This window comes from Aegilops tauschii, chromosome 2 (genome assembly GCF_002575655.3).
Source record: "Aegilops tauschii subsp. strangulata cultivar AL8/78 chromosome 2, Aet v6.0, whole genome shotgun sequence".
Taxonomy (NCBI): domain Eukaryota; kingdom Viridiplantae; phylum Streptophyta; class Magnoliopsida; order Poales; family Poaceae; genus Aegilops; species Aegilops tauschii.
This window is the reverse complement of record NC_053036.3, coordinates 239,381,467-239,395,836: the sequence shown is the minus strand read 5'-3', so window position 1 is coordinate 239,395,836 and position 14,370 is coordinate 239,381,467. Positions and strand designations below refer to the sequence as shown.

The window sequence follows — 14,370 nt, the reverse complement described above, 5'->3', positions numbered from 1 at the left end:
CCTCGTAATGGTCCTCCACTTCTGCAGTAGCAGCAGGAGCTACAAAAGTATCAACAGCGGCACCAGAATTTTGCCCAGGGTCAATGGGAACGCGCTGTGCTCGTCCCACTTGATTTGGAAGGCGACGTTATTGTTGTTGTTGTAGAGGTGCGACAGCTGCAGCGGCCGGTGGTTGTGGAAGACGCGCGAGCAATTCATTAAACCTGTTATCGAGCTTTGTTTCGAACGCCTTCTCAATGCCATCTATCTTCTCCATGGCCTCTTCAAATTTGTTTAGCACATCTTCCACCTGTCCACTCATCATTTGCTGAAACTTATCATGTAACTCTTTGTTCATCATGTTCTCCCAGTCAATCTCGTCGGGTTGTGATCCTGCCATGGTTAGCAGCAATAGAAACACACAAGAATATGATCCTACAGACTACTATAAAATGGCGGTGGTGGGGTGTCACAAATCCGTCAAGCAAATCTCAAATTCGTACCAGTTCTTACCCAGCAGCAGGTGGTGAACGACAACCGTTGTAGTCAAAACTCTCAAAGCTTGGATAGAGCGATTACCAGGGAGAGTCAAACGCATGTCGTAGATGTATGTGGAGCTAGGAAGGCTTATAATATGGTAGCAAAAAGGATCAGCAATAATCAATTTAGAGATGCAAAGTTGAATAAACGCTCAACGACGGTACTGTGTTGGTCCTAGGCTAGACCGTGCTAGAGACGCGAGCCTAGAACACTAACAAAATCACGGCGCTGCACGTAAACAAGGGAAAAGCACACTCTGGAAAAAAAATCGCTCTGTTTTTTTTGCGCTCCTCTTTTTTTTGCAAAAAATCACTATAATGGCGAGTGTCTCAAAACTCTTCCCAGGTCAAACTGACAGGATAGGCACGAAATTTTTTTTGGACTTTTTTCGGAAATCAGGGCAGCGACGACGAAAAAGTGCGACAAAAAATCACTATGATGGCACATGGCTCAAAAGACTCAGAAAAACCTAAAAATAGGATAGGGAAAAATATTTTTGCCTGCGAAAATTTTGGCCTAAAAACTGCCCGGGGATCTCCAGATTTTTTTTCGAAACCTACTCAGGCAAGGAAACACGAATCGGAAATTAGACAGATCTCGAAAACAAACCTAATATGAAAGTAACTCGGGTTGGTGGTGGATATATGGTGGTAGGATATGGCAGCGGTGGTGGTCTATGGATACGGATTGGTGGTGGTATATGGATACGGATTGGTGGTGCTATATGGATACGGATTGGTGATGGTATATGGAGATGGATCGGCGGCGGATAAGCGGTGGTGGTAGATGGCAGGGGCGATGAGGATGGTGCGGCGGCGGCGTGACAACTTATGACCAGAACTCGAAACTCTAAAAGACTAGACTCTAAGACCAGCAACTAGACACGACGATGCAACCGCAAATTCAACAAAGCAAAATACTGAAAAGACTATGCAAAGGCTCAGAATGGTTCCGGTATGATGAACTAACCCTATTTTTTTGGCTTTTTCGTGGACTGTAGGTATGAAGAACAGACTCGATCTAAACTACAAAAAATTGGAAAATCTCACCGAGCAACCTGGAAATCTGATACCACTTGATAGAGGCAAAGGTGTCCCGTCTTTCGATGAGATGGTTCCCGTCTTTCGATGAGATGGTGGCTATCGTTTTGAGGAAGTTGACTTTGACGATCCGACTATGAACGTGCGAGGATGTCGCGCCTTAGCAATCGCTAAACCAACTCCGAGAGGTTATTGACCACGCCGGAGCACGATCAACCTGACCACGAAGGTCTGTTTCCTGCAGGCAAACGAAGAACAAGCAAGAAACTAAGATTGCAATGTGGATATTGCGAATATAAGAGGAAAGCTTTATTGATCAAGGTGGGGTTCTGTGACGTCTTGGTTTGGTCGTTGAACACAAACGAAGTACACGAAGTTGCAACTATGGCGAACTTTTAATCTAAACAAACCCAAAGAACGATGCCCTAAGGGCTGAATATATGGAGGAGAGAGGGGGAATTTCATGGCCCTTGGAGGAGGGGTCCGAAACCAACCCTAACTCTTGTTTCCCCACACATACGGACTCTAAAAACAGCCTGTAATCAAGTATTTCGAAATTACATGGGCCTGGCCCAAAAATAAGGTGACACATCACCTAGAATAGCCTCTGGACGAAATTAATGAAGTGGCATCTTGTATATTTCGTCCAAGGCTTCATGCACTCATTATGGTGGCTTCAAAGTCCTGGAATCATCACTTGTAACTCCGTTCTTGTTCCCCTTGCGCATGCCATCATCTCCATGCTTGAACTTGCTCCAAGGTTCATCTTTCTTGTCCAAGCTAGGCCCTTCATTTGTAAGCAAAACAAATGTATCCAATTTAGGCAGCATCATATTCTCATGAACATTAGAATCATTACCAAGAAACGAAAGTACTTGATAATTCAATTGGCGTGCGTGAGCTCTAGTAATTGGTCCAGTATGTATAACAACAGGGGCTGTGGGTGTAACAATGATATTGATATCCTCATCATTGAGTCAGGACCTTGTATATGTACACGCAAGCAAGCACACATGCTAGCTACTTGATTGATGAACAGTAGCACTAGCACATGCACAATTTGCCTGACGTACATACGTATGTGAATCTGGGCTTGCACTAGCGCTACGGTCGGATCGATTGATCTCCATGGAAGGTCTCGGCGGAACTCATGTAAAACATGGCGACAGAAATACAGATCGCTTTGATGGCCACAGGGCAACATAGGTTTGGGATGCAATCCCTTGAACAAATGGGACTATGCTTATTGGATGTTCATTACGTGTCCATGTTTTTGTTGACCGGATGAGAAGAAATGACACTGTAAATACTGGTGAAGATCAAACAAGGCAAAGTGGTTTCATTAAGAATTTTTGAGGGTTACTAAAAATGGAGCCCATGGTTGTTGACAAGGAACTATTTTGAATCTTGATTCATGCATATTGGAAGAGTATTATTTTTATACTGCTAGCGGAGGAACAATTGGATATGCCATTTTCCTTAACATATTTAAATGTTTGTAGTTTGTAAAATGAGATTATTCTCTGCATCTCCTTTCTCCCAGTTTACATACATTTACTACAATGCCTTTTTCTATCAATTTTATCATGTCATGTGCTTCCTTCAGTGGTAAGACATATGCCTATTTTTCGGTTGATTAGGAACTATTTTTGCCCTATGCATTTTTGTTAGGTTGATTAATATCCATTTTCGTCCTACGCTGTTGTGGTATGCACGGAGTGGGATCTATTTTCGTCCTGTGCCTTTTAGGTTGATTAGGATCTATTTTCGTCCTATGCCTTTTAGTTTTTTTAGTCAGACCATGATGGCTAGATTCAACACGAGGTCAAAAGTTCTGTGTGAAGGAAACTATTTAAATGTTGGCAACTTTGTTTGATAGCTGGCCTGGGATAGATAACATCTCATCGTGCAAGATGGTAAGTAAGGTATTTTGTCCATTATTGTCATGGTTTATTGTTGTTTCTAATAGCTACCACTTGTACATATCTTTTGTATGCATTCGTCAGATGATACATCTTGTACGTCACCGACAAAAAGGCACTCGTGTATATATTCTGGTCCCTATTCATACATCATAGTCGTCAGAATGTAAAACTCGGAGGCATTTAGTGAAATTAAAAAAATTTGCGAGGGAATTCAAAGAAGCACTCGACACAAAGCAACTCGGCTGAAATTCTGATATATTTAGATGGCAACGTTTGTACTCAACCGAGCATTTAGGGGTAATAAATTTGTTGGATCATCATTCTAAATGTATAGATAGTCAATTTGCAAGTGAAGTGGGCTTCAATTATTATGCAATTGTTTCTGTGTTATACAACATTGTCTCGACAAGTGAAATTGAACTCCAGCAAAATATTTCAAAAGCCTGTGACAACGCACGGGCACTCGACTAGTATATCTATAGGCTGGACTATTCTGTTACTAGTAACATAATATCATTCTGTACCCTCGGCCGTATATAGACGCGCACCCGTTTATTCCAGAAACATACGATGAACCCGAACCGGTACTGGATAGAACACCAAAACAGAAAAAAAAACCACCCTCCCGACCCATCCTCCATCCCACTTCTCTTGGCTCCCAGCGTGGCCCCGCCCCCACCTTCTCCCCGCGCCCGGCGCCGCCCGCCCCCAGCTCCTCCCCGGATCCCGGCGCCGCCCGGCACCCACCTCCTCCCTGGATCCCGGTGCCGCCCCGCCCCCACCTCCTCCCCTGCCCCCGGCGCCGCCCGGCCCCCGACCTCCCGGCCCCCACCTCCTCATGTTTGCCGGTGCGTCTCCACCTCTCGGCTACCGGTGCGTCTCCACCTCTCAGCCGCCGGTGCGTCTCCACCTCTCAGCCGCCGACTCGCCTCTACCTTGTCCAGGCCGTCCAGGTAATGCGCGCGCATCCGTTCGCAGAAGACCCGGTCGCCGGGCACCATTCGCCATCCGGCGCGACGCCATGGGTAAAGCCGAGATGAAGCTACCGGTTCCAGCACCAGCACCTGTGACGTCAGTCCACCGACGTGCTCGGCACCGTCCACAACTCAATTGCGCTCGAGCTTACGCTCTAGATCATCTTCCTCCATGCTCCGGCCACGGCTCCCCACTGCCAACACAAGATCCCAACCACTTCTGAAAAAACTGTTGTTATCTGGTTAGGAGTTCACATTTGCTAAATTATGTAGTTCTTTGGTTCACCATTGCTAAATTTTGTAGCTATCTGGTTAGTACTTTACCTTTTATAAAATCTGTAGTTCTCTAGTTAGATAAACAGTGGTTATCTTTCCAGAAACAATGCCAGTCTACAATTTCTGTTATTGGTAGTAGCAGTTCAATGTATATTAGAAGAAGAAAAAAGGAAACAGTTGTGTTTTGCATGACCACATGAGGTGTCACCACAAAAGCAGCAAACAACGATGTTGGAGGCTGTTCTGTAGTCTGCCACTATTCTGCCTGACCGATAACAGCGGCGGCAAGACGAACACCGTGCGCGCACCTGTGTGACATGAAGCGGAGGCATCACTATGGCCGCGTACAGAGTGTTGGGACTGCAACAATTCCCAAGGTCCAAAGCGTAGAGGATGTGCTTGTGAGCTGTGATGTTCTAAACCTGTGATATATGTGTGCATGTATGCTTTGTTTTGTGATGGATCACATATAGATAAATTCTTTTTCTTCTACTGAAAATCAATATATTCTGCAGCTGCGGCAGTGAGAGGCAGACCCGTTCATGTTCCACCATCTCCCAAGCTAAGTTTTCTACTGTTTTTGATGTTATTCCTAAAAGAAAATCATTTGTACATGGCCAATGTGAATGTGCAGTCTGGTGTATTGCAAAAGAACAGTCACGTGTGTGGTTAATTAGCTGAGCATGCAGGGCCTGTTTGAGCTTTAGGTGGAGAACTAGTTGGATACTACGGTTTTTGGAAAATCAAGTTGTTCTTTCTTTACATGATTTAGAAACTTGCATTGCATTCTCCTGTTGCTTTACTCTTCCATCTCATATTGCTTCATTCTATATGATTGAGTTATCTAAAAGAGTTTCTGTTCCTGCTATCTACAGAGATACATTGTTTTAACTGAAAAATGATGTATCTGGCGGCCACCACTCCTTGGAACTTTTCTTCCATCTGCTTGTACGCAGACCATGGTGCTTCACTTCGTTCTTATCTTTTTTATTTTGTTCAGCCAGTCAGTGCTTCTTCTTGATCTCCCGACCACCAGTGCCGCTTCTTCCGGGCCTTCTGCTCATGCCGCTTGAGTTGTCTGTACATTTTTTCCTCAGTTCTAAAATCCTAGAGCGTCAGTCCAACTACATATCAGGTATACTATGTTGCCTCTGCGATATTCCGTATGCTTGTATGTACGAAATATGGTACATTTGCTGCTTCAATTTCTGCCAACTCTGAATGCCAGTGGCGGAGCTAGCGACAAATGACTAAGGGGGCCATGGCGTGTGTGGAGGGCTGGTTTCTTCACAAACTATATTTCTCTCAATTTGTGACACACAAATTCTGAATTTCTTCACAAAAAATCCAAGAGCTAGGGGGCATGGCCCCTGCAGTAATACACATAGCTCCACCAATGCTGCGTTAGCCAATTTTTTTTGTAACACATACATCTAGCTTGTCTTGAAGCTCCATGATGTGGAAAAAACATTGGGGAAACTTCATATTCTACATAGACGAAGTTCTGTTCGGCTGCACTTTGTGTCATTTAGGTTCTCTACCTAGTAATCTAACAAAAATGAACTAGTAAGTTGAGTGTTTTTGAAGAAAAAACTGAAGCTGAAATATTCCTCATGTTCTGTCTGTGCTTACGTATGTAGACATGATTTGTATAATAAAGAAGCTCTGCTAAGTTAAATAGATTCAGTCGCATATATGTTTGTATGGAAGTACAAGCATCGGTCATGACTTCTTTTACGATGTTGTTCGTGCTGAGTTACACTACGAAAATGTATAGCTTTGTCTCTGGAAAAAGTTACTGATATAAAGTCTCCCTTCCTCTCTATTATAATCAGTACTGATGTGAAGGAAATATGCCCTAAAGGCAATAATAAAGTTGTTATTTATATTTCCTTATATCATGATAAATGTTTATTATTCATGCTAGAATTGTATTAACCGGAAATTTAGTACATGTGTGAATACATAGACAAACAGAGTGTCCTTAGTATGCCTCTACTTAACTAGCTCGTTAATCAAAGATGGTTAAGTTTCCTGACCATAGACATGTGTTGTCATTTGATCAACGGGATTACATCATTAGAGAATGATGTGATGGACAAGACCCATTCGTTAGCTTAGCATAATGATCGTTTAGTTTCATTGCTATTGCATTCTTCATGACTTATACATATTCCTTTGACTATGAGATTATGTAACTCCCAAATACCGGAGGAATACTTTGTGTGCTATCAAACGTCACAACGTAACTGGGTGATTATAAAGATGCTCTACAGGTGTCTCCGAAGGTGTTTGTTGAGTTGGCATAGATCAAGATTAGGATTTGTCACTCAGTGTATCGGAGAGGTATCTCTGTGCCCTCTCGGTAATGCACATCACTATAATTCTTGCAAGCATTGTGACTAATGAGTTAGTTACGGGATGATGCATTAAGAAATGAGTAAAGAGACTCGTTGGTAACGAGATTGAACTAGGTATGATGATACCGACGATCGAATCTTGGGCAAGTAACATACCGATGACAAAGGGAATGACGTATGTTGTTATGCGGTTTGACCGATAAAGATCTTCGTAGAATATGTAGGAGCCAATATGAGCATCTAGGTTCCGTTATTGGTTATTGACTGGAGATGTGTCTCAGTCATGTTTACATAGTTCTCGAACCCGTAGGGTCCGCACGCTTAATGTTCGATGACGATTTATATGAGTTATGTGTTTTGGTGACCGAAGTTTGTTTGGAGTCCCAGATGAGATCGCGAACATGATGAGGAGTCTCGAAATGGTCGAGAGGTAAAGATTGATATATTGGAAGGTTATATACGGACATCGGAATGGTTCCGATAAGGTTCAGGGATTTTTCGAAGTACCAGGAGGCTACCGGAACCCCCCGGGAAAGTTAATGGGCCTAATGGGCCATAGTGGAGGAGAGGAGGCAGGCCACGGGAGGTGGCGCGCACCCCCTTGCCCAATCCAAATTGGACAAGGGGAGGGGGCGCGCCCCCCTCTTTCCTTCTCCATCTCCCTCCTTTCCCCTTTCCCCCTCTCCGTTGGAAGGCGAAGAGGGGGTCGAAACCTACTAGGAACGGAGTCCTAGTAGGACTCCCCCCTCTTGGCCCACCCCCCTTGGTTCGGCCTCCTCCTCCCCCCTCCTTTATATACGTGGGCAGGGGGGCACCCGAAAGGCACAACAGTTGTTTCTTAGCCGTGCGCGGTGCCCCCCTTAACATCCCAAATTTTCAATTTGGAATATTATGCATTAGATCATCATTGCATATCATATTTTTATTTGCATTTTGGTTGATCCTAGAAATTCTACGCAACTCAAGGACCCACGGAGAGAGTTGGGGATTTCGTTATTTTCATATTCGAGTTTTTCTCGAATTTTAAAAAGAGGATCGTTTGATTTTAATTATTTTTCTCTGAAATATTTCTTTTATTAAAAATAAAAGAGAAATGATAAAATGACTTCCTCAAAATAAAGAAATATCAGAGATTTAGTATTAAAATCAAATAAGATTTTTATTCGGAGTTTTGTCGCTATTTTATTTGAATTAGGAAAAATATGCTTTTTCAAAATTGCATTCTAGGCCCAAATAAATGTTCACCTTGTCCGGCCTATTTTTAGAGGACGGGGAAAATTTATTTCGGGATTTTTGAAGTCCGTTTAGTATTTCTTTTCTTTCTTTTTCTGCACGTCGAAATTATTAAAAAAAAAAGTCAAACCGACTTCGGGCCGTACCCGGCCAGGACTCTTCGGGCCGGCCTTTTTATAAGCCGCACCCCCGCAGCCCACCAGCCTCGCCGCCGCCCGAAACCGTAACCCTAAGCCGCCCCGCGCCGCACGCCGCCGCCCGGCGCCGCACACCGCCGCCCCGCGCCGCCCGCGCCGCACGCCGCTGCCTCGCGCCGCCACTCCGCGCTGCCCCGTCGCCCGTCGTCGCCGACCATCGCCGCCGGAGCCGCCGCACCGCCGCCCGCCGGAGTTCGAGGTAGCCGCCAGTTTTTTTAAAAAAACCGATCGGTTTTATCTCGTAAACCCTAGTTTTCGTATTTTTAGATCGGTCGGTTTATTTTTATTGATTTAGATATTTAGCGAACGTTCATCCGTACGTTCGTTTTAACGAACGGTTTTCACCGTTTAGTAGCAGATAACGAACGTTCGTTCGTTAGCCTGTTCGTCAGTTTTTCTTTTTCTTGGATTTTCCGCGATTATTTTCGATCGCGATTTCTGATCCGATTTTCGTTCTAGTATAACTTTTCGCTCGTTTATCGAAATCAGGCGATTCAAGCGCCTAGAGTTTCGTCTCGAAACCCTCTTTCTGTTTAGTCAACTTAAAGAAGTTTTTGCTACTGTAAAATTTGACTTTAGTCCAGATTAGTAAACGAAGCTTGTTTCTTTCGCCGTTTGAGTTTTGTTGCTTCGTTTGATTTCATTCTTTTTGCAAACCGGAGTTCTTAAGTTGAACTTTCTGGTTAGATCTCTTATTTGAGTTTTACCCGTGCCTTTGCTTGTTTGCTTATTGTATGTTTGTTTGTTTGTTTGCGATAGAGTACCCGGAGTGTGAAGCGTGCCACTACGAGTCTCTAGGTTTCGCGGATCATCAGCAAGGCAAGTAACACTTTGATCATACCTCTTTACTACCCAGTTTTACTGCATTAGATCAATCCCCAAACAATTGCATGGTTAGGATCTGAATTAAATTGTGGGTTGGGAAGTAGCTGAGGTAGTATCTATTCACCTGTTTATTATCAAACCCTGGGAGTTACTTCTACATTATGATTATATTGCTATGCTATGCTCGTAGACGTGGATTGGGTTTAAATGTATTCATGACCTCTGTGAGATTGTTAATTAATGGTTAAACTTAAGTTGGCAACTTAAATACACATCTAGGTAGATTGAGGCACCTGGGGTACCCAGTGATTGCCTGTATTTTTTGGAAATCCCGGGGTACCGTGTGATTCTCCTATGGACCGCCACCCAGGCTCAAAGGGATCATGAGATTATTCATACTAGAGACTTCCGTGTGCAGCCACAAGCTATTATGGGTTCTAGCATAGTTGATTAAGTCGTGTGAACTCTTACAGTGGTAGACTAGCAGATGTAGGGGATGTAGGTGGTACGGTCTACCCATCATAAGGTGCTAACGCTTCTGAAAGATTGTGTCTCGGTCACCCGTTTCTCAAACATCATGTAGTGCGAGAAATCAAACGGAGGAGATCGAGTCTTGTGGGGAAAAGTGCGCAAACCTCTGCAGAGTGTACAAACTAATCATGGTTAGCCGTGTCCCCGGTTGTGGACATCTTGAGTATCTAGTTCTTGGATTATCATGTTGATCTCATCACTATTTAATTAATTTGATGGGTTGTTAATGATTACTTTTAATTGGAATTGAGAGGGGGTTTATCTTCTCAATATTTTCAACAAACTATGTAGTTAAATAAAACTTATTCCTTTGCAGTAGGGAAAAATTGGCTTTTCGCAAAACATATTTCATGTGCTGACCCGTTTTCGGGCTGCAACGTTTCATGTTGCAGACTTTTCAGACGACGAGTAAGGAGCCTTAGGTCGTGGTCTTTCACTCAGTGATGCTGTTGGAGTTGATGGACTCACTTTATCTTCCAAGCCTTCTGCTGTATTTGTTTTAGATGGCCTTAAGCCATATTTATTGTAATAAGTTCTTTTGAGACATTCGATGTAATAAGTGTGTGATTGCTACTCTGTTATAAATCCTTCAAGTACTGTGTGTGTCAGCATTACCAATCCAGGGATGACACTTATGCACAGAGATCAGACTGTTTGAGGTCTGGTCGCCACAAAGATGGCACACGCTGACTGTAGGACACGACCACTATGCTAAAGCCCTAGATCACTACTCTCTTCTCATTTCTAACTCCTCTCCATTTTCTACCCTTTAGGATGGCGGATGCAAGGATTAAGTTCATGCAACCGGATGAAGACACCTCATTTGGACGCCACCTGAAGGAAGTTACTAGGTACCTGAACATTGGAATACCAAGCTTCACCGGGACTTACAACGCCACTTTACCAGAAGAGGAGCGCTGGATGATTCAAGTTCAAGTTTCAGGAAGGACGTTCACGCCAGTCACTGAGCCCATAGAGTTTTCTTTCGATGCACCAACCTGGAGTCTAGGAAAGAGTATGACAGCTCACATCACCATGGGACGCATTGGAGAAGTTTACCACAATGATCTCAAGAATACAATCTATCAGATTTGTGGGCGCCGAGATGAGCAATGGGAGATGATCAGCACCAGGAAGGATATATCGATTGCCTCTTTCATCCAGGAGTTAAACCAGCACATTCGACGCCAGGAGAACCAGATGTGCGCAGGCATGGCGGATTTGAAGAAAGCAATGAGAAGGATCACGGAACTGGAGGAAGAACTCAAGGCTACACGCGAGGATTATATGGAGAAAATCGTCGCACTAGTGAAGAAGAATGGCGACCTGACAAAGAAGCTAGGAGTATTCATGGGAGACCCTGCGCCAGGAGGAGAAGATGACGATTCCACTTGCCCGGAGAACTACATCATCATCGACGACACCGACTCGGACCCTGACGATAGCGATGATGACTATGTTGATGAAGCTGGAGCAGATATCATGGAGTCTTCGACTGATCATTTTTTCTAGTAGACCACCAAATCAGTAGTAGTATTCCACCATGTATATAGTATAGTCCAAACACTTTTGTAACGATAGTTCTAGACCGATTGTATGCCCTTTGTTTGATTGATTGAGTGATATGGTTGTATTTGTCTCATGTGCATATGGGTAGTGTTTCCCCTCTAGACCTCATTCTACTCTGTTTTCTCATCTTTTCTAAACCCAGCAGATGCCTCCGAGACGCGACAATGGATTTGCTTTCCCACCGGAGCTCACTCAGTTGATCCAGCAGTAGAATGCATTGATGCAGATACTAGTCCAGAATCAGAACCAGGGGAACAACAACAACAACAACCCACCACCACCCCCACCAGTTGACCACTTAGCCCATTTTCTTAGGCTGAATCCGCCGGTGTTCTCCAGTAGCACCGAGCCGATTGTTGCAGATGATTGGCTTCGCAAGATTGAAAGGGAGTTGACCACTGCAGGATGCACAGATGCGGAGAGAGTGCGTTTTGCCGCACATCAGCTTGATGGACCTGCAGCATCTTGGTGGGAGAATTTCATAGTCACTTACCCTATTGACACTGTGACATGGGACCAGTTCCAGCAGGCTTTTCGCACTGCCCATGTTTCAGCAGGAGCTATGGCCATGAAGAAGCGTGAGTTCCGCAACTTACGCCAAGGAGGGCGCACTGTTGGCCAATATGTGGATGAGTTTAGTAAGTTAGCACGTTATGCCCCAGATGACGTTGCTACAGATGCAGCTAAGAAGGAGAAGTTTCTGGAAGGACTAAATGATGAGCTGAGCATGCAGTTAATGGTAGAAAATTTTAATAACTATCAGGAGTTGGTGGATAGAGCTCTCATGCTTGAAGAGAAGCAGCAGCAGATTGACAGCCGCAAGAGAAAGTATGGACAAGGGAAGTATAATTCTGGAGCCCAACAGAGACCCCGTTACACCCCGAACTCGGGAGGACTTGTTCATAACCATGGAGGCCACACTCATAATGGAGGAAGTTCGCACAATCATGGTGGCCCCAAGAATGGTAATGGTAATGGAGGAACTAGCGGACAGAACCGTCCCAACCCGGCAACACCCGCCAAGAAGGATCTAAGCCACGTGACGTGCTACAAATGCCAGAAGACCGGACATTACGCCAATGAATGTCCTGAAGCCAAGAATGGAAATGGCAATGGAAGCTCTGGGAAGAAGCCCAACCCTTTCACCAGGGGACAAGTGAACCACGTTAACGTGGAGGAGGTTGAAGCCCAGCCAGATGCAGTAATAGGTAAGTTTTTGGTTAAGTCATTTACTGCAGTCGTACTTTTTGATACTGGTGCATCACATTCATACATATCAAGGGGATTCGTGGATAAGTTTAAACTGCCAACCCAAGCCCTTAGGTCACCCATGTTAGTAACCTCGCCAGGAGCAGAGTATATGGCTAGCCTATGGTGTGATCGGTTACCATTAAGGATTGGTAACTACTTGTAACGCCCACGTTGCGGCTATATCTCCCACGTGTCGAGGCACGACTTAGAGGCATAACCGCATTGTGGTTTTGTCGCAAGAAGGGTCATCTTCCAACAATCCCATGTAATGAACAAGAATGGGATAACGAGAGTTGGCTTACAATCGCCACTTCACACAATACATAAATATAATTCATACATCATCCAAAATACACACATAGACCGACTATGGTCAAATCCAAATGAAAATAAGATAACCCCAAATGCTAGATCCCCGATCGTCCCAACTGGGCTCCACTACTGATCATCAGGAAAAGAAACATAGTATCGACCACGTTCCTCATCGAACTCCCACTTGAGGTCGATTTCGTCACCTGCACTGGCATCGTCGGCACCTGCAACTGTTTTGGTAGAATCTGTGAGTCACGAGGACTCAGCAATCTCACACCCGCGAGATCAAGAGTATTTAAGCTTATAGGACAGGATGGTGTAATGAGGTGGAGCTGCAGCAGGCACTAAGCATATATGGTGGCTAACATACGCAAATGAGAGCGAGAAGAGAAGCAACGGAACGGTCGAGAAGCTAGAAATGATCAAGAAGTGATCCTGAAACTACTTACGTTCATGCATAACTCAAACCGTGTTCACTTCCCGGACTCCGCCGAGAAGAGACCATCACGGCTACAAATACGGTTGATGTATTTTAATTAAGTCAAGTGACAAGTTCTCTACAACCGGATATTAACAAATTCCCATCTGACTCATAACCGCGGGCACGGCTTTCGAAAGATAATACCCCGCAGGGGTGTCCCAACTTAGCCCATCATAAGCTCTCACGGTCAACGAAGGATAAACCTTCTCCCGGAAAGACCCGATCAGTCTCGGAATCCCGGTTTACAAGACATTTCGACAATGGTAAAACAAGACCAGCAAGACCACCCGCTGTGCCGACAAATCCCGATAGAAGCTGCACATATCTCGTTTTCAGGGCACACCGGATAAGCTAAGCGTACAGGTACCAACGTAACCCAAGTTGCCAAGGGACGGTCCCGCACGGTGCTCTAGTTTGGACCAACACTCGGAGGAGCACTGGCCCGGGGGTTAAAATAAAGATGACCCTCGGGCTCGCGAAAACCCAGGGGAAAAGGCTTAGGTGGCAAATGGTAAAACCAAGGTTGGGCCTTGCTGGAGGAGTTTTATTCAAGGCGAACTGTCAAGGGGGTCCCATAAATCACCCAACCGCGTAAGGAACGCAAACTCAAGGAACATAATACTGATATGACAGAAACTAGGGCGGCAAGAGTGGAACAAAACACCAGGCATAAGGCCGAGCCTTCCACCCTTTACCCAATATATAGATGCATTAATTGAATAAGAGATATTGTGATATCCCAACATATCCATGTTCCAACATGGAACAAACTTCAACTTCACCTGCAACTAGCAACGCTATAAGAAGGGCTGAGCAAAAGCGGTAACTTAGCCAAACAACGGTTTGCTAGGAAAGGATGGTTAGAGGCTGTCATGGC

The 14,370-nt window shown here is 44.6% G+C and overlaps 1 long non-coding RNA gene across 1 annotated transcript; it reads left to right on the top strand.

Moving 5' to 3' along the window:
• The first annotated feature begins 3,249 nt into the window (after window positions 1–3,249).
• Window positions 3,250–6,534, top strand: LOC120973266 (uncharacterized). Its single transcript, XR_005767800.3, has 2 exons — window positions 3,250–5,175; window positions 5,250–6,534. It is a non-coding gene; the product is annotated as an uncharacterized lncRNA (long non-coding RNA).
• Window positions 6,535–14,370: the final 7,836 nt, after the last annotated feature.